At 38.4% G+C, this 18,850-nt stretch overlaps 1 long non-coding RNA gene across 1 annotated transcript; it reads right to left on the minus strand.

Annotated features, from left to right (window-relative positions):
- Nucleotides 1-6,798: 6,798 nt before the first annotated feature.
- Nucleotides 6,799-7,977, minus strand: LOC114058939. The gene is made up of 3 exons (XR_003571548.1): nucleotides 7,926-7,977; nucleotides 7,383-7,450; nucleotides 6,799-6,937 (listed from the first exon to the last, which is right to left on the minus strand). It is a non-coding gene; the product is annotated as an uncharacterized LOC114058939 (long non-coding RNA).
- Nucleotides 7,978-18,850: the final 10,873 nt, after the last annotated feature.

Consider the following 18,850-nt stretch of genomic DNA (forward strand, 5'->3'; position numbering starts at 1 on the left):
CATGCCCTTTGTCATACAAAAGCAAAATATCATTTTTAAAAAACACGAATCTTCGGTACCTATAATAGAAAATTATCTAGATTGCCTGTAGTACTGAAATAACTCACAAATCTATGGGGTAAACATGTAAAACCAATCTTAATATTTTAGTTATCCCTCTTACTTCACAGTAAATCAGTATAATCTGTCTTTTATTAGGTTACTGGATGCTGTGGCAAGGAAAAAAACCACATTTGGCTTTTAAGCACTTTGAAGTGAGTACTTTGAAGCCTCAGTAAGTGATAATCAAGAAAAATGGCACTAACGTCTTATGATAAATCTTCTCTATATATTTAAGTAGGATTACTTGTGAAGCCTCAGAAATTAAAATGATTATATATAGCCTTTTTTAAGACTTGAGTTTAATAAAGCATATGATATTGGTTTTCAAAATCTTCTCTTTTTGAGCTAAGGCAGCTATAGCAATGCCAGTCAAATGAGCTCTTCTGTGAGTAGTGGAACTTATGAAAGATGGTTCCCTTCATCCCATAAACCTACCTGATGCCACCACTTCTCCTCATGCCACCCCAACCAGGCAAGAGAGCAAATGCAATGTGTATAGTCCAAAGCTAGACTTAGCCCGCTGTTGCCTAGTAAAACATAGTGTTTGCTTTCTGCCTACTCTTCGCTCAGCAGTATGCTAATTTGAGCCTCTTTCTTCCATACAGTCCCTAATTTTTCACATGACTTGAAGGGACATAAAGCAAACTAGCACTCTAACGGGCAACTCTGATTTGGTTGAATTTGACCAAGGAATTCAAAAGATATTAGTGTCAAAGTGGCAGAGGGACAGATAATGCCACAGCATCAGTGTCTTCCAAAAACCTTGAAATCAAGTTAAAAAATAACTTCTTTTAAGCTGTTCATTCAACTAGAATTGCTACCTGAGGTTTCAGTGTTATAAAAGTAATTATCATTTATACCGTTCCAAAATTTCTTATTGGTAATTTAAAAAAAAAATTTAAAAGCTCATAAAATCTCAGTCCTCTTGGCAGATAAAAGAATTTTGATATACATTTCAATATCTTATTTTTTGTAAAATCCCATTTTTCAGCAAGAAGAGTATAATTTCTCTATAACATGTTGCCATCTTTGGGTACAAGAATCATCTTTTTGATTATCATTACTTGACTATATAATACAGGTACTCTTGTATAAATATTTCCAGAGTGTCAGTTAACAATTGTCAGGCAATTTAACATTTCTTGAAATGAAAAAAAAAAAAAAAATAGGGGAATGGACATAAGAAGGCAAGGAGACTATGAATTCTAAGTAATATATAATTTAGTTATTTGACATTCAGGGAACTTTAGGTTTACTAAAGTTTCCAAGAAACAAAGACATTTGCTATAACCTCTTCTCTACCAATATCATCTTCCCTATGTAAACAAGTTGCTCAGGACCATCCAAAGGTCTACATAAGTCAATGAGCTGACCTGGGAACAGGCTGGGAACTGCACTGTTCATAGACCAGAAGTAATCGTTTTGCAAGCATACATCTTTCCAAGTAATGTCCAAGATTTTTCACTCAACATGGGGGACATTTTTAGCTCTTCTCTCCGTCAAGCTTACATGTCATAGACAAGCATTTTCTTTATAACAACAGTTCTGCATCTAAGAAAAACTGTTCTTGAAGATTACATAAATTACGTATATAAAAGAGGTGGAGGATGCTTAATAATCATAGCTAATTGCTTTGGTTTTTAACACCTCTCATTTAAAAATAGCATGTTTCTTTTCCATCTTTTAGGACTGTCCCAAAGCCTAGAGTTTTGATAAATACCTATCAAAGGAACTGATCAAAAGAAGCCCACATGTAACTTCCCAGACAACTGATGCTTCTATAGAAATATGCTGGGGAAAAGCTTCTTTTAAAGTATTCTGAGTAGCATGTAAAAATAACACTTAAAAGTTACCACAGTGGAACTAATACAGTGTAGGCATGTCCTTGGGGAATATATCAATCCATCTCATTCAGGAGTTTACCTTGTTTTTTCCAAATCTTTACATTCAAAATGTGGCAATTTAATATTTTTTTTGTACTGAGCCCAATTACAAACATCGGTAATAAATGCCTTTTCACTAGAAACTTTTATTTCAGGTATGGCATGACAAAATTTTCACAAAAGAAGCACCTCAGGTCAGCATTCATCAGACAACTATGCTTGCTCACAAACAGGTTTTTGATGCAGCAATTTTAATTAGAACAGCAACTATTAAATTCCACACCCCAAGCTCCAAGATCTCTCTGGATTATCAAATACATTCAAAAACCTCCTTCTGCAAGTAAGGCCAGCCACAACACTTAAGGAAGCAGTCTGAATAGAGCCTGAATACATCTCAGCACTGGGCATTTACCAGGGACTGGTAAGGGGTCAGTATGGATTTCTTTTCTGAAAAGTCTCTCTCAGCTCAGGGAGAAAGAGAGATGACAGCCCATGCAAGTAATTGTAGACAGGAGAATGCTTTCGAAAAGGAACTTTTTCTCAGACTGGCAGCAAGAAAAGCAGTCCCTGCAACATCATCAGCCTGTTGACTTTCAGCAGACTGGAGGAGGGTTGAAAGAAAATAGATTTGCTTAATGCAAGGATTCCTCCACCAGGACAGGATAAAAATGGAAGTGTTTCTGTGCAAATATTTTCTGAATATTCATCACCTTGAATTTGAATGGTAGGACAATATTAAACAAGGTATCAATAAAAGAACAAATACACTTTACTAAAAATCAGACTTTCTGAACACACACATATTGTTTGAAATGTTTGGATGTCAGAATAGCTGAGTACTGCATTCACTCTGAGCCTTACCAAGCATAAAGGAGGAAACCTAACAATTGTAGAAAATTAGAGGAGGCAATGGAGAAGGATTCAGTGTCTGAAATTTAAATAACAACCAGTAGATTTTACTGAAAGAATTTTAGCTTTCATACGGGCTGGGCAAAATTAATTTGAAGTAACTTGCCCTTCTAGAAAGATTCTAACTACTGCATTTTCTACACCTGAAGGCAAGTTCTTGAGCAAAGGAAAAGGTAAGATTTAAGTGGTTCTAAGTATATATCAAAAGTGCTTATTTATGATAAAGAATGACAGTTAAGAATAAAAATATTTAGAACTTTTTTTTGTGCAAATTCATTTGAACTAATATATTATGTGATTCACATTATAAGTGAAAGTTGTTTATCGATCCCTCCTGCACAGAATGAATGCTTGTAGAGAAACAGATTTTAACTTGTTCATAATTCCTCTTTAGGATTCATCTATAATAAAGCAGAGGCTTCAATTTTCAAGTTTCAAGTTAAAGGTCATATTAAAGTAGTGTCATTCATATTGCAAACCAGAAAAACAATGTGGGGGTGTGGCACAAAAAAATATCTGCATGTGCTGAGAATGACATTTCCAATTCTTCCCAATTCCCTAATCTATATGGCTGATAGGAGACTGAGAATGATATCCCAAAATCCAGTAAGAGTAACATTTCACCTGCATATATGAAATATCTGGATTTGGCAGGAGAAAATGTGATGCTTTCTATGCCAAATCATCATCTAGCCACCTTAGCTAGACATTCTTGTGGAGGCTCAGGAGCAAGGGAAAGAGCAACATCACTCTATGTTTCTTTTGCCAAGTAAAATAGAGAGGTTAGGGCACTAGAGGGGTTAGGGTAATTTCAAGTGCCATAGTAATTATGGTTGGTAAGTGTTTTATTGGGTGATATGATAGCTTTTTCCTCTACAAATCAGAAAGGCCCATTCATTCTGAAAACTTTTTAATAACAGCTATTTTAATTGATTTTAAATACATTTGGACAGATATAAAGGTTTATTGTATATGTTATCTTAAACAAACCAATAATTCACAGACTGTGCTTACTTTCATGGCTGGAATGACCCTATTAAAATTGAACTCTTCTTGAATCTGAAACAGACCTGGACTTGTGCAGCATTTGATATTTAATTTCTGACAAATTGTTTTTCAGATTTTTAAGGAAGTTTCTTTCACGTTCATATTTATTTTGTGTAACTGCCACTCCACTTCTGTGTTTTAGTGGTGTGGAAAGAACCCGACCCAGTCAATTTCTTCTCAGGTTATCACAGAATTCAATGGGAAACAGAAAATTACCCACTGACATATATCTTGTTAGATTTGGGACTATCCTGTGCAAAATAAAACTTCAAGTATATTTATCCACGGGAAAATGCCACTGAGATTTAATTTACGTACCTATTCCACTATGCTTAATCACTAGGAGCTGGAAGAAAGAAGGATGATGATGATGATGACAATGATGATGAGGGTTACAATAATACCACCATCACCTACCACCACACTAATGAAACTAAAACCATCATCTAGTTGATGTTGATATCATGAACGTTTTCAGTTTTGTGTTGACATTATAAATCTTTTCAGCAAATAATATTTTATGTCATATTCATTCTACCCATAAGTTATAAAACATTGATAATATTACCTGGCTCTTAAATCCTTGTTTCATTTTAGAATTAGTTTACATGTCAGCTTTAAGACTTTAAATCCAGTCTAACCAGACTAAAACCCTGAGCTAATTATCATTGCTCCTTATCAAATACCTTGAACTGACTCTGCCCCAAACGTTGCTAATTCTTACACATCAATTAACCACTACAGACCTCCTATCAAGATTAACATTACATTACTCCATTAATTTTTTCCCAGATTCTGGCCTCAGTCAGGTAGTATCAACTATTCTTTTCCTAAACAAATGCATTGTTTTCTTACCCTAACTATTAGACTCACCTGTACTTCCAGGATGCCTGTGTTTTGGAATAATCTCTCTTTTCTTCACTTAGCAAGACAAAGATCAAAAATTTATTTTAAAAATTACTTGTTATATAAAACTCAAGATTGTATGTAGCTCTTTCTGTCCCTTTGCAATCACACAGTATACCAGTGGCCTCAAATAGAGGAACACACATCAATGAACCTTTTTTTTTTAATTCCACAGCAGGCTGTAAAATCCTGTTAAATACACTAACATGAAACAAAATTAAGATAAAACACAGATCTAAAAAAATAAAGTCTTGCCTAGCCACCCTCTTAGCCTCTTTGGTAGGAATTATTTGGCCTCCTATTCACCCCTTACCTGTTACATATTGATTTTCAGTTGAAACCATATATTATTGAAAGACTGTAATTGCTATGTTCCTGCCAGAGATGACTACCTGCTTAGTTTATAATTCCATGCTTGGTTTCATAAACTCACAGTTGTTCCCAGATGCAATCAGGTCAAACACCCTCCTGAAACATACAGCGAAATAATTGCCAAATATTGCTTGACATTATTGCAAAGACATTATTGGTTATTTGGGTTAAGTTTCCATGCTGTGAATGCCAAAACCAAAATGAATAATAAGTATATCAAGTGTAATGATGCCAAAATTAGAAGAATTCTGTGGCTAGCATCATTTGGTTACAGGATCAAAGCAAAAATATTAATGGATGCCAAAAGATCAAGTTCTTTTATCATAGCAGAACCATGACCAATGAAAAATTAAATAAACACATTAGTGGAACTATTAAGTATGGTCAAAATCTACATTGAAAAAAAAATCTGCGGAAACCCCCAGTGTTCATGAATACTTGTTAATGAAAAGTTCACAGAATAGAGAAAGGGTCTTGTTTGTTTGTTTGTTTTTAAAAACGTCATTGAATACAAAATTTCCTTGGTTTTCCTGGCATTCTTCTATGGCTACAACCTGGAAGGAATAATCTTTATCACATACTTCCTTAAATTATCTCACTTCATATCCTATCACAGATCATTTATGATAGTCTGCAGTAGCTGAAGGTTTTGTTTCCTTGTCCAACTACTATGTAAGAGACCAGACCTCAACATCTGATTTTAAAGGCTTTCAAATCACCTTCTAATTTTTGCCCCTTTGCCCAGAACCTTTATAATCTTTCATCGACAGTGATACCTTGGAGTGTTGATGTTTTGATTTTTTAATTTTTGTAGATCTTAGAAGTAGTTATGTAGTAAAAGTAGATTTTAGAGTAGCAGCAATATTATCCCTTTATCCTTAACATACCAGCTCAAACCCTTGTTACTCATTCCCATATCAATTCCCTAAATTCTTTAGCATATTTAGTCTCTTTTTCAAGGCAGAACATCCTAACCCTGAGCAAGAAGATATAGACATAGACCTAACAACCTTCAGGCCTAGAGTTCTGGAAGGCCTCCAAGGACACTACGTGCTCCGAGGAAGATGAAGATGAAGAAGAGAGGGTCCCAAAACACCCCCAGACCCAATTTCCAAGAGGCGTGGCGGGGGCAGAACCTGGGTGGTGGCAGGACGGGGATTGGGTGAAAATCATTATAAAACTGTGAACATCTCGATTTCGGGTGTGCGCGCTGGGGGTTATTCCAGAAAGCCTGGGGGCTCATTAAACCTTTGTATCCTTATCTTATCTCCTACCTAATTTGGCTTGGAGTCTTTTTTTCCTCACAGCCATTTAGGCAACAACAGTAAAGCTTTAAGGGACTTGTCTCACATTTGATAAAACTTGGACTATTATACAATAATCCACTGTGAGATGAAGGAAATCCCTACCACTTCAGGGAATCACTCTGTAACTGGAACTGAGCCAGGTTTTATGTACAAATTTGTCCATTCTGCTATTATGGTGTCTGCTTTTTGGGAAAAAAATACTGAAAAAAACAACTACAGGATTTACACAGACTAGCTCATTGATTGTTGCACTGGCTAGTACTCACCTACTGACTGGTTCCACCCTTCCCTGTTCCTTTTGCAGCACAGCTCCTTCCAGCAGTTTGGACACAGCTCTACAGGCACTCAGGGAAAGCAGGTAAGAAGGCATTCACTTAGCAGGCACTGGTTTATAGGCAAGAGAGAGCAGTGCTGTGAAACTGATGTGTAAGTGCATACAAAGACAAGCATAGACTGAGCATATAAACACCACAGAATGGCAGCAAGAGAAATGAAAGGGGGGAAAGAAAACAACAAAACTTATCTCACGTCATAACGTTGTCCTACTCGCAATAAATGGTCGTCTTGATAAGAAGCAGAAAGGATTTTTTTTTTTTTTATAAATGGCAAAGATGTATTAAGCAGGTTGAAAGCATAGCATTACTTAGGTACACTAAGAAAGAAACAACATAAAGAAAGCAATCACGTGCTGCTAGTCCAACATGACAGCTCTACACACTCAGAATGTCAGAGAGATCTGCACATCATGCATGACACCAGCTGGCCTCACCTCAAGCCTCCCTTGCACCCTCATTGCCAACAGAGACCAGCACTGATTTTTTAAAGATACCCTTAAAATCAACACAATAAAAATTACTGGGTTTGTACAGTATCTATCACAGGGTCTCAGTGTGTTATGGGTCACATCGTCTTCCATTGCTTTGCCTACAAAGAGTAGTAGGGGGAATCTGAAGCAATTAAACTTTGTTTGACTAAATAAGTTTTCATAAGCCAGTATTAGATTTGTACATGAAAGCAATAAGAGGAAGCCCAACTTCTGTCTTCTAATGAACTGATGCATTTTGCTTGTTTCCTTCCTTCTTCTCCTAAACTAACATTTGAAGAATAAGTTTTAGGATCCAGAGCTCAAAGTTTCAGATGTCCAGAATCAGGACACACCACCATCCACAAGGAGAAAATTTGGTTTAAATTGCACATTCAAATGCTTATTCTTCTGATGTCCCCCTGGTCTGACACAGCTCACAGAAAGAATGGTATCAACCCATAAACCAGGCCAATTAATTGTCCCTGACTTTTTTTTCTGTATGGTTTCACACATTATAGTAGAGTGGCAGAAGGACTTCAGGGTGACAACAGATGTGCAGTTTAGGAATCAGAAAGTCAAGTCAGGTAAACTCACTTCCATTCCTGACTCTTCCTTAGATTTCATAGAAATGTTCAGATTTCCCTGCCTGCCTTCAAGTGAGAAATATTTTGCAGTCCTCAGTTTTGGTGTCTCTTACTTGAAGTGCTATCATTCAGGGGTGTGACGTGACCACTCTCTTCTACAGTATGGTCACTCCAAAGTGTGCATTCCTAGGCAAGCTTCTGGACAGCTCTGAAGATCAGAGCAGTGCTGGGAGTTTCCACACAGACAGACATTGTCCTAATTGTCAGCAAAAGTCTGTTATGTCGTCTCATAAAAAGTTCTTTCTCGCATATTTTCCCTTGTCTTTAAAATAGGGATGATACAGCTAAAGGATAAGGAAGAGATGTGGAATTTTTTGTGGGTTGGTGTTATCCATTCTTGTGTTTAGTGAGACAGAATCCTATGTAAAAGAAAAAAAAAAAGAGTATAATCATCATACAATTGAGGGAGGTCTCAAAATATTGCCCAGGTAACTGTAACTCTGTTTTTCCTTTAAGATATTCACTTTGACACACTATCATTATTGTAACAGATCAACTCTGTGCACATCATAGATGAAGAGCCAGCATTAACAACTGCCAAAGTTATTAGGCAAAGAATTAATAACTAAAAAAATAGAAGTTTAGACAAAAACAGATACAGTTCTATTGCTGAAGGAAGAAAACTATACTGCTCCAGAAACAACTAGTGGAACAAATTTAACTTATTCCCCACACAAAAATAACAAGGCAATAAACTTTGGAAGACAAAATCAATGAACCATGAAGAAGTTACAAAATACAAAATGATCACACTACCTGTGGGAAGGTGGCTAGAAATCAAGTGCTTGCTGGTTTTCCAAACAGAATAAGCAGGGGTCATTACTAAAAGCTAGTAAGAGACAGGTTCAAAGAAATAAAAGGAGATGATTCTTCTCATAACAGGTGAATGCTCTTCTGCTATCAGCACTTAATTACCAGAAAAACATAGACAAATTGGATTAAGTTCAAAGAAAAGCTACAAAAACAATATGGGGAGACTCAACTAAAAGAAATATGAAAAGAGAAATACATGTATAGTGCCAGCTAAATGACATCGAGTTACAATTACAACTACAACAAATATTTAAAATGTGAAAAATCTACACTGGTTCATTAGCAGAATCATTTAGGGAAAAACAAGAGATTATTGCAAAAATATCAAGGAAAAATTAAGTTAGGTACACTAAAATTCAATAGTAGGGAAAATTTTAATTGGCCTCTCAAATTCAATTAATAAGCATAATAGTAGATTTAGGAAACACTAGCACTGACAATAATTGGGGAATGATCCTGCACTGCTGTAGGCAAAATCAGGCAACATAATAAGAAGATGATTCAAGGTTCTTTGATCAGCAATTTTAGAAAAAAAAAATTCAAATCAAGTTGACCATTTTTCAAGAAAGTTGTCACTTTATTTTTATTGATATTTCAGATATTCTAGGAATTTGGAGGGTTTTGTAAAGTATAGTGAGGGGTGTATATATATAGAACTGTATAAATGATTGTTTCAATCCTTCCAAATGCTATCTTGGAAAATAACAAGTACTCCCTCACCTCTACCCTCTCATGCTAAAATTCTGTCACTGTGATTTGCAGTTACAACTTTAATTCTCTCCTTCCAGATGTGCTCTTTCCCCACCCCCTGCCTTTCTCTAGCCACTTACCTTTCTGTTGTTGCCCATTCCCTCCCAGCAGCCTCTGAGGGGCATTCTTTGACCCTTCTACCACAATCCACTGCAGCAGCACTCCCAACAGATGCTCTGCAAAGGAGAAGTATTTAAAGTCAGAAAGGTCTCCTTGCCTCTCCCTCCTCAGTATTCTGTCAGCAGGAGGCAATGAAACAGCTCTTCAGAGAAAGGACCTCACCCACAATTCTCATAATTTGGCATTTCTCCGTGTTTATCTGTCAAAAACACAGAGACTGTGCAATCTTAGTGTCAGGCCTTAAGTCTTCGCAGCTTAATTATGGTTTTTGAAGGGCAGATGGGGAAGTGGAGAATTCTCCAAGCCTTCAAAATCCCACCACAATTTGAAAAAGGAGTCTTTCATAAGAGGGTATAAAGAAGGTAAAAAGACACAAAAAAGTAAGTTCCTCTGCCAGTCACACTCCAGGTTCCTCAGGACTTTGAAAAGCTCCTTCAATGAAACTTCCAGCAGCTGTATCACTACACACTTTAAGCTAAATAGCACTATCCTGGCCGTGCTCCCTCCAGGCTTCTTCTTCACCTCCTTGTCGGCAGAGCATGGGAAACTGAAAAGTCCTTGACTTAGGGTAAACACTTCTTAGCAACACCTAAAGCATCACCATATTATCAACATTATTCTCATACTAAATGCAAAACACAGCACTGTACCACCTAGTAAGAAGAAAACTAACCTTATCCCAGCTGAAACCAGGACAGTATCCACCCCTTATTCTGTAGCATTTACATCATGCCCAGGTCCTACACTTTCCAACACACCATAACTTTTTCTGTCTTTTGCTGTACACACACAGATTCCGCCACATGGGACATGTGAAACAGACTTTGTCTGGATCTGTGGGTGATTGTGCATTGTTCGGGTCACAAGAAATCTAGCATCTCAGGCACTGCATAGCTCTCTCCATGGTGGTCCATTTTCCTGGGAGACATATAAAAACTTCCTTGAAGGGATACCTTTCCTTCACTCTTGAGAGAAGTCAACTCCAGAGGCTGAGGACTTGCATCCCTTTTCCAATTGCCTCGCCAATGCCCCCTTCCCTAGCAAGTGATCCCAGCTGCTTGGCTTCCCTACTCTCTAATTCCAGTCTACCAGCCACATTATCCTATCAACAGAGCAGCCAGTAATAATGTGCTCACCTGATTGACAGCCAAAATATTTTGCATATCCTGCAGCTCACTGAGGAACAGGGATCAAGTTGTTCTGCTTCTTCCTCATATTCTTGTGGTGGCTCTGCTTAGTCCTCCCTCACTAAGAGAGAGGGCTTTGGTGTCTATTTCTTCCTGTATACAGGGGCACAGGTTGATTTTCTGGTTCAGTTGCAGGACCTGTCACAGGGATTGGAGTAGCCTGTTGTTTTGTTGTCAGATTCAAAGACCTTTTCCCCTTGCGGGTAATGAATACTGTTGAACAGGGCTTGGAAGACTTGGGCCAGGCCCTTGCACTGAGCAGTGATTTTTTTCCTCTCTGAAATTGCCAGGGTGACAACACAGCTTTCCCGAATATTTTACTCATTTTTTCTGGATTCTGCACTTGTTCAGGGGGGAAGTTCCAAAACACTGGAAGTGCCCACTCTCCTAGGAACTTGCCTACAAACTCTCCCACTCATAATTATCTGGCCTCAAGGCAGATCACTGGTTGGTATTCTTAAATAGTTGTTTAATCTTAAACAAGACCTGGAACATATTCAGGAGACACAATAATACAAACATGCTGGTTTCAATGTCCCAAGGCTACTCAGAATTCTCAAGACCCATTGCAATTAGCCTGGAGAAGAAGGCGAAGATGAAGGGAGGTGTCTCCACCATGGATTGGGTCTCTAAGAAGAAAAGGTAAAAGTTATAATTATTAATAGTTTCGGATTAATGGCTCACAAATATGGAGAAGATGGCAAGACTGCGCTATCACATAATGCAAGAACAAGCACACCAAATCTGAGAGCAAATTAATCAACGCTGGGACCAGTGACTACTAAATTAATATATTGAATGCTCATAACAAACTTGCTCTAGTGCATTCTAGTCAGAGTTGTTGTTACCTCAACTGATCATGCTTAACCTAAGTCAAGGACTTTTCAGTGTCCCATGCTTTGCCAGTGAGCTGGTGCACAAGGAGCTGGAGGGGAGCAAAGCCAAGACTTCTGACCCAAACTGACCAAAGAAATATAAACCAGTGGAAGTTCGCTGGGAGGCACCAGTCACTGGCAGAGACAGATAGGGCATCAGTTAGTGGGTAGTGAGCAGCTGTACTGTGCATCATCCCTTGTTTCTCTTGGGTTTTATTTCTCTCCCTCTTCTTATTGTCTCACTTTTCTTCATCCTCATCATTACTATTATTAGTAGTAATTTTCAATTATTAAACTGTTCTTGCCTCTTCTAACTCTCCTGCCCATCCCACTGTGGTATGAGCGAGCAGCTACATGTTACTTAGTTGCTAGCTGAGGTTAAACCACGACAAGCACCCAGTATAATCTGAATTTGAAAATGCAAAAAACATCAAAAAACATTGCAAGTATTGCTATTCGGTGTCACCACAGGTTTGGGCAATCTAATGAAATAAAAAGAATACTGAAGAATTATCTGCTGGAAAAAAATTAGTTAATGGACTACAAACACAGAAAATAAAAAACGAAATAGGAATCCCAGGGCAAGAAATCCAGCAGCCTCTTTCCCTTACTGCAGGTGGGAACAGCAAGATCTGGGCCAGAGGTTCAGATCTGCCACCGCACTGTCATGCTGATTGTGTCACCTTTGTCTCCTTCTTCACCTTCTTGATACATCAGGGGGAGTGATAGAGCAACTTTGCTGGGCACTTGGCATCTAGCCAGGGCCATACCACTATAAGCAGCAAAAGAAATATGTTGTAGCAAGACATGCTTAAAAATGGAAGCACTTATTGTCATCCATGAACTAAACATAAACAAATTAAGTAGGCAATGACGCAACTTCCAATATTTAAACCTGAGAAGATTCCACAGGAAACCTTACCCACAGTTTACAAAGAAGCTTTCTCCTGTTGTATATCATAAGAATAATTTTGTCTAAGTATTTCTGAAACATGATAAGGAATATTTGCAGACCATACAATCATTTAATGAATATATGAAGTATTCATGTATTCGCTTTTTTCAAAGTACCTAAGTATCAAAGTTGTGTGATATAAGATCATAATGGCAATAGTTCATCCATGGGTCTGGGTTTATAGCAGTATTTTCTGCCTACACTGTCTAATGCGTTTAGCTTCTATGAAGAATTTGATAACAGCAAATGAATGTTGTCATTATTTAATAATATGGCTGCATTCTATCCTGCTAGGTGGAAAGAGTCAATTCTGACTTTCAAACATCTTCATTTCAGAGGTCGTTTTATTGAATGGGCAGCATTAAATAAAAAACACCCAAAGCAGAGCAAACCTAAAAGTCTATCATGATTTTGTTTGGCAAGAAAAATACATAGTGATATGTTTTTTGTCCTGAACATACAGCGTGAGAGAGAGTTGTGTTGTATTGTGTTTACCATGGATTACATGGGTTCCTATTACAGGCCTATTACTGAGGCAGAGCCACAGTGCGGAAGGGTGGTGTCCTGAAAGGTGGGTAAGAACTTCCCCACAGAGGCATCCCAGTGGTGCAGGGACAACAGTGGCAAAGGGGCTATAGGGATTAGCCAGCACTACAGGACAGAAGAAAGGCCGCAGCTAGACTGAGGCATGCTCTTTCTTGGGCAGGTGACAACCTCTATCACTGCCATCTGTCTGGGTCCTGACTCAAGCAAGGGGCACTTCTAAAACACAGCATGCTTAATGTTCTGTAATTTGTCCCATTAACACATCAGAAAAAGTGTTAGCCCACAAAAATGCAAAAAAAAGATGGTTCTGCATCCAAAACTCCCTATTTAGGTACTCAAAACAGTGTTGAACAGGAGACAACAGGAATCTGTATATACTGGATATTTGGTTGCACACACAACTACTTTTAAATACCTCACAAGAAAAAGAAGCTGACAGTATGCAGATCTCTCATATGCAGAATATGCAGGCATTCTTTCTTTTGCCTGTCCTTGACCACAGAAATAAAATGAGTAGTATGTCTGTAACAAAACCTCCCTAGGAGTGGTCTAGATGTAGCTACTGCTTCACTCATCACTTCTAAGGAAAGGAGCCTGTTGCCACCTCTGCCTGCCAAGAAAAGGTGGAGAGGATTCTACTGCTTCAGAGGGGCAATATGGTTTCCTGGAAGATGCTGGAGCACAGATACCTTCAGCATCAATGACAACAGCTCAGAACTCCTCACCCCAGTCAATCAGGGGCAACTTCTGCCTTTCCATCTCTCAAGGTTCCCAGGCTTAGCAGCATTATGCAGCTTTGCTGGATAAGGCTCAGATGCTCTGCCCTTTGCAGGATCAAATCCATAGTGACTTAAAATGGAAATCAGGGTTACTAATAACTAAATGGAAAGAGTGTTGTTTCCCAGACACAGCAGATCTTTCACAATGTACTGGAGTGCATGTTTTTCATCTCCACTGAGTTATGAACAATAGGCAACTCTCTGCTTTTATTGAAAACTTTGAGGGATTATTATTTTAGTTAAGCCTTTAAGAATTCATACCTATCTGGAAAGGGCAGCTTGTGTAATGTACTTCCTGTTTTCATCATAGCTGGATACTGCTTTTTGCTGTTGCCTGTTATTACCCAGTTAATATGAACTGCTCGAAGTTTATTTTTAGCTCACTTAAGCCTATTGTAAGGTCTGTTCAAGAACCTAACTTTCCAACCAGAAAATGTAACTACTGCATCTAATGCTGAGTTTAGGAATATATTCTTAAATCCTTTTAAACAGCCAAGACACAAAGTGAAAATAGATAATGAATAGTTGTTGTATATCAGCAATCTGTTCAACTCAAAGATTACATTTTATTTTCAAATTATACCCTTAACTTCTAAAGTAAGTATTTATTTGATAAAGAAGTCATGCTCTGTTCATTTAATTGCCAATTAAAACAGGGGTGATGAATAAATATTTGCAAAAATGAGGAGAGGAGTATTTTTATTTGAGGAAAAATATGTAATTATCTAAACATCTTGAGATTATAGAGTCAAAAGCTTTGAAGTCTTCTGTGTCAGACACAATTCGTTTCATCTATATCAAATCACATTTAGCACAAGTGAAAAGTACTTAAGACTGAAATGAGACTGAATGTAAACTGAATGTAAAGGACGTTTTTTACAGCAGTCTTTCAACCTTTTACAGAAAATTATAAAAAATAATCATAATCATCATCAAATATGCTGAGTTGGAAGGGAACCATCAGGATCATCGAGTCCAACTCCTGGCCCTATGCAGGACACCCCAAGGATCACACCCTGTGCCTGAGGGCATTGTCCAAACGCTTCTTGAACTCTGTCAGGCTTGGTGCTGTGACCACTTCCCTTGGGAGCCTGTTCTAGTTCTCAACCACCCGCTGGGTGAAAAGCATTTTCCTGATATCCAACCTAAGCCTTCCCTGACTCAGCTTCATGTCATTTGCTTAAGCCCTGTCACTGATTATAAGAGTGAAGAGATCAGTGCCTGCCCCTTCTCTTCCCCTCACAAGGAAATTGTAACTTCAATGAGGTCTCCCCTCAGTCTTCTCTTCTCTAGGCTGAACAGACTAAGTGACCTCAGCCGCTCCTCATACGGCTTCCCCTCAAGGCCCTTCACCATCTTTGTTGCCCTCTTTTGGATGTTCTTTCATAGCTTCATGTCTTTCTTATACTGTAGCACCCAAAACTGCACACAATATTCAAGATGAGGCCGCACCAGTGCAGAGCAGAGCAGGACAATCCCCTCCCTTGACCTGCTGGCGATGCTTTGCCTGATGCCCCCCAGGACACAGTTGGCCCCCCTGGCTGCCAGGGCACTGCTGACTCATATTCAACTTGCCATCGACTAGGACACCCAGGTCCCTTTCCATGGCTCTGCTTTCCAGCATCTCTTTCCCCAGTCTGTAAGTTCATCCAGAGTTGCCCCATACCACATGTAGAATCCCACATTTGCCTTCATTTAACTTCATACAGTTGGTGATTGCCAAACTCTCTAATTTGTCAAGGTCTATATCTGTTACAACAATAATCATCACACAGAATCACAGGATAATTCAAGTTGGGGGGGATCTCAAGTCCAATGTCCTGTTTAAAGCCAGATGAGGCTTCGGGCTAAATTCAATCTGGCCTCAAAATCCTCTAAGGATGGTGAGCACACAGTCTCCTCTGAATAACATGTTCCAATATCTTGAGTCTCCTTCTGATGAAAAGGTTCCTCCTCACACATATAGTGAACCTCTCTTGTTTAAACTTCTGCTTGTTGACTATTGTCCTCCCACATTGCACCACTGAGAACTGCCAGGCTCCATCTCCTTAATGGCCTGTCCCAGATAGGGGAATGCTGCTATTAGGGTCCCCCAATACAGTGTTGTCCTTCATAGGCTGAACAAACCCTACTGTCTCAGACTTCCCTGGGCAAGTGCTCCAGAGGATTGTGGTCCTCTGCCAAACTCCCACCAGTTTACCACTGTTTTTCTTGTTTCCAAGGGCTCAAAACCGAACACAATATCCAAATGTGGTCTAACAGGTGGTGAGTAAACGGGAACAATCACCTCCCTCCACCTACTACTCACTGCACTCCTGTTGCTACAGCCCAGGATGCCAGTGGCCTCCCTTGCTGCCAGGACATATTGCTGGATCCTGCTCAACTCAATGCCCATGAGCCCACCAGGTCCCTTCCACACAGCTGCTCACTCTGTCTCCAGCCTGTGGTCCTCCTGGGGTCCTGCCTTACTGGTGCAGGGTTTGACATCTGTCCTCGGTGAATTTCTATTAAATCCATTATGATGGATAATTCCATGAGTGATTCTTAGGCAGGAGCTTAATATTTTCCTCCTTTCTGTTTTACTCCACTATTGCAGACTCACTTTACTACAATTTAGTTTAAAGAAGAGGATTACATAATTCAGAATAAATTTAAAATCTTATTGGATTAAAAAGAGAGACAAAGAAGTCTGTCCTGTTTTTCATGGAGAATTTCTTTTTCACTGTCTTCCACTTGACGTGTATTTTTACATTTGCTGCTGTAACTACCTTGGCTTTGACAGACCCAGAAGAATTATAGAAGCTCTATACTAAAAAGAAACCCAACTATTTGTCTCTTGAGCTAGTCTGATAAACCATGAGTCCCAGTACTTTCTATGTGTATTCATTTTCAAAAGTTTCAATATTAAACCTTAGCTATGATAATCCTTAAATTATTTATTTTAAGACAATTTTATATCAATAATAATAGGTATTCTGCAGGAAAAGCGAACACTAGTTGGAAATAGATATGTTGAAAAGGATTTAAAGGAGAGGAATGCAAGTTTGACAAGTTAATTAATAGTAGTTTCTTTAAGTTTCAATTAATTGCATGTATCAGTGAATCTTACACAATTTTTTAGTTTTTTAGTTTTTTTAGTTTGTTGTAAAAATATTTTAACTTAACCTTCTAAAGCAGTTTAACCCAGTGAGATCATTTAGGGCAGAGGATAACCTGCCATGAGAGGTCATATCACTGAAGTGCTGTATTTACAGGATGAAGAGACAAGAGATCAAGAACTGTGTGGAGGCTGATGAAAGTTCTCTTCCAGCAGTGCAGAGTGAATGCTAGGGCATTAAAAAATAATTTTTCTATGATATTCTGTAGTCTCTTATGCCCAAATATGACAGCACGCTTCTTTAACTAAAGAAATATATCCCACACTGGAATCAAATACAATAATCGAACAGCTTTAGATGTTCAGTACATTGACAACTATGTACCACAATCCGGGTGCGTCAAACCCCAAACTCCATAAAACTGCAATATTTATCTCCAAAACCATAACTGTCTAAACATTTACATCAAGTTTCTTCCATAAAACACACATTGAAAGTTTAGAAATGTAGACTGAATCATTTCCTGTGACTCAGTGATTTGCTATTGCATCTGTGCAAAACACCAGGAGAGCTGTTTTTAGCTTGACAATTTTACAATTCAGTGGAATGTTAATGGCCTCTTAAATTTTATATAAAACAGCTTCTTATCACGCCCTTAATCTCGTATCAGATGTTATCTAGGGTAAAGTACCTCAAGGCCAGATTATAACCATGGAGAGAAGAAGCAAGAAAATTCTCCCATGCAGCTGATGTTAGATTAAAGATTAGCAAGACTGTGTGCCAGCTATTTCCTGTGACTGATCAGATACCTAGAGAATCTTACTCTGTTCCCCCATTGTATGTTACCCAGCATACATGACAAGAAGAGGGGTGGGGGGGATGCTGCTGGAATTAAAAGTTGTAAGCCTGCTCCTAGTAGCAGCCAAAAGTACTTATATCACGGTCCGGAGTCACACTCAGAGCAGTTCATAGGTGTACAGTCTGTGGCAACCATCTCTTCAAAGGGACTACATCACATTGAAATCTAACCAATCTAAAGTTGGTTTGGAATGGGGCAAATCCCACATATTTCCTTAAACCCTTGGGATATTTTCTGTGGCTTTACAGTGTGAATTCTCTGTTTTTTTAACAGGTTTCACATTCCCCACTAACATAGGCAATAATCATATAAATTTTAAAAAAATCAGTGTGTGTCTGTATAAAACTCTTATGAAAAGAGTGAAACTGAATACCCACACTGTGCTGGCACATGGACAGAGTAAACAAGCTGGAAAGAAAGAAAGAAAAAAGAAAAAGCAAGAGATCCTTTTCCTCACCCTCCCTTTCCAACCCTTCTACTTACTTGAAATATAAGTTTAAAGTAAGTTTTAAAAGTACTTTAAAAAATATCAGCAACTTGATTTCATTTACGCTTCTTCATTAACACCTTTATAAAGATACTCAGGTTTTAGAATGCATTGTTTGTTTGTATTAGAAGTAGCTCTTGCTGTGCGATTGCTTGAAGCAGATAGGATCGTGCGGACTGCATGGCTTTTGTTGAGCCTGCATTTTAGAGAAAATATCTTTGAAGCACAGCCTACTGAGAAGAACAGCTTTTCACAGGAAACAGAAGAAACTACTGTGTGCTTGAGACAAATGGGTTTTCCCCAGGCAAGAAAGATGTAATAAACATCTCAATACAAAATTAGTTAAGAAATATATGAAAGGCTGTGGGTTAATCTTTGCTTTTAAAAAGACAAAGGATGAAAACAT

Source organism: Empidonax traillii, unplaced genomic scaffold (genome assembly GCF_003031625.1).
Source record: "Empidonax traillii isolate 1590-97213 ecotype Southwest subspecies unplaced genomic scaffold, ASM303162v1 scaffold196:size3368384, whole genome shotgun sequence".
Lineage (NCBI taxonomy): Eukaryota > Metazoa > Chordata > Aves > Passeriformes > Tyrannidae > Empidonax > Empidonax traillii.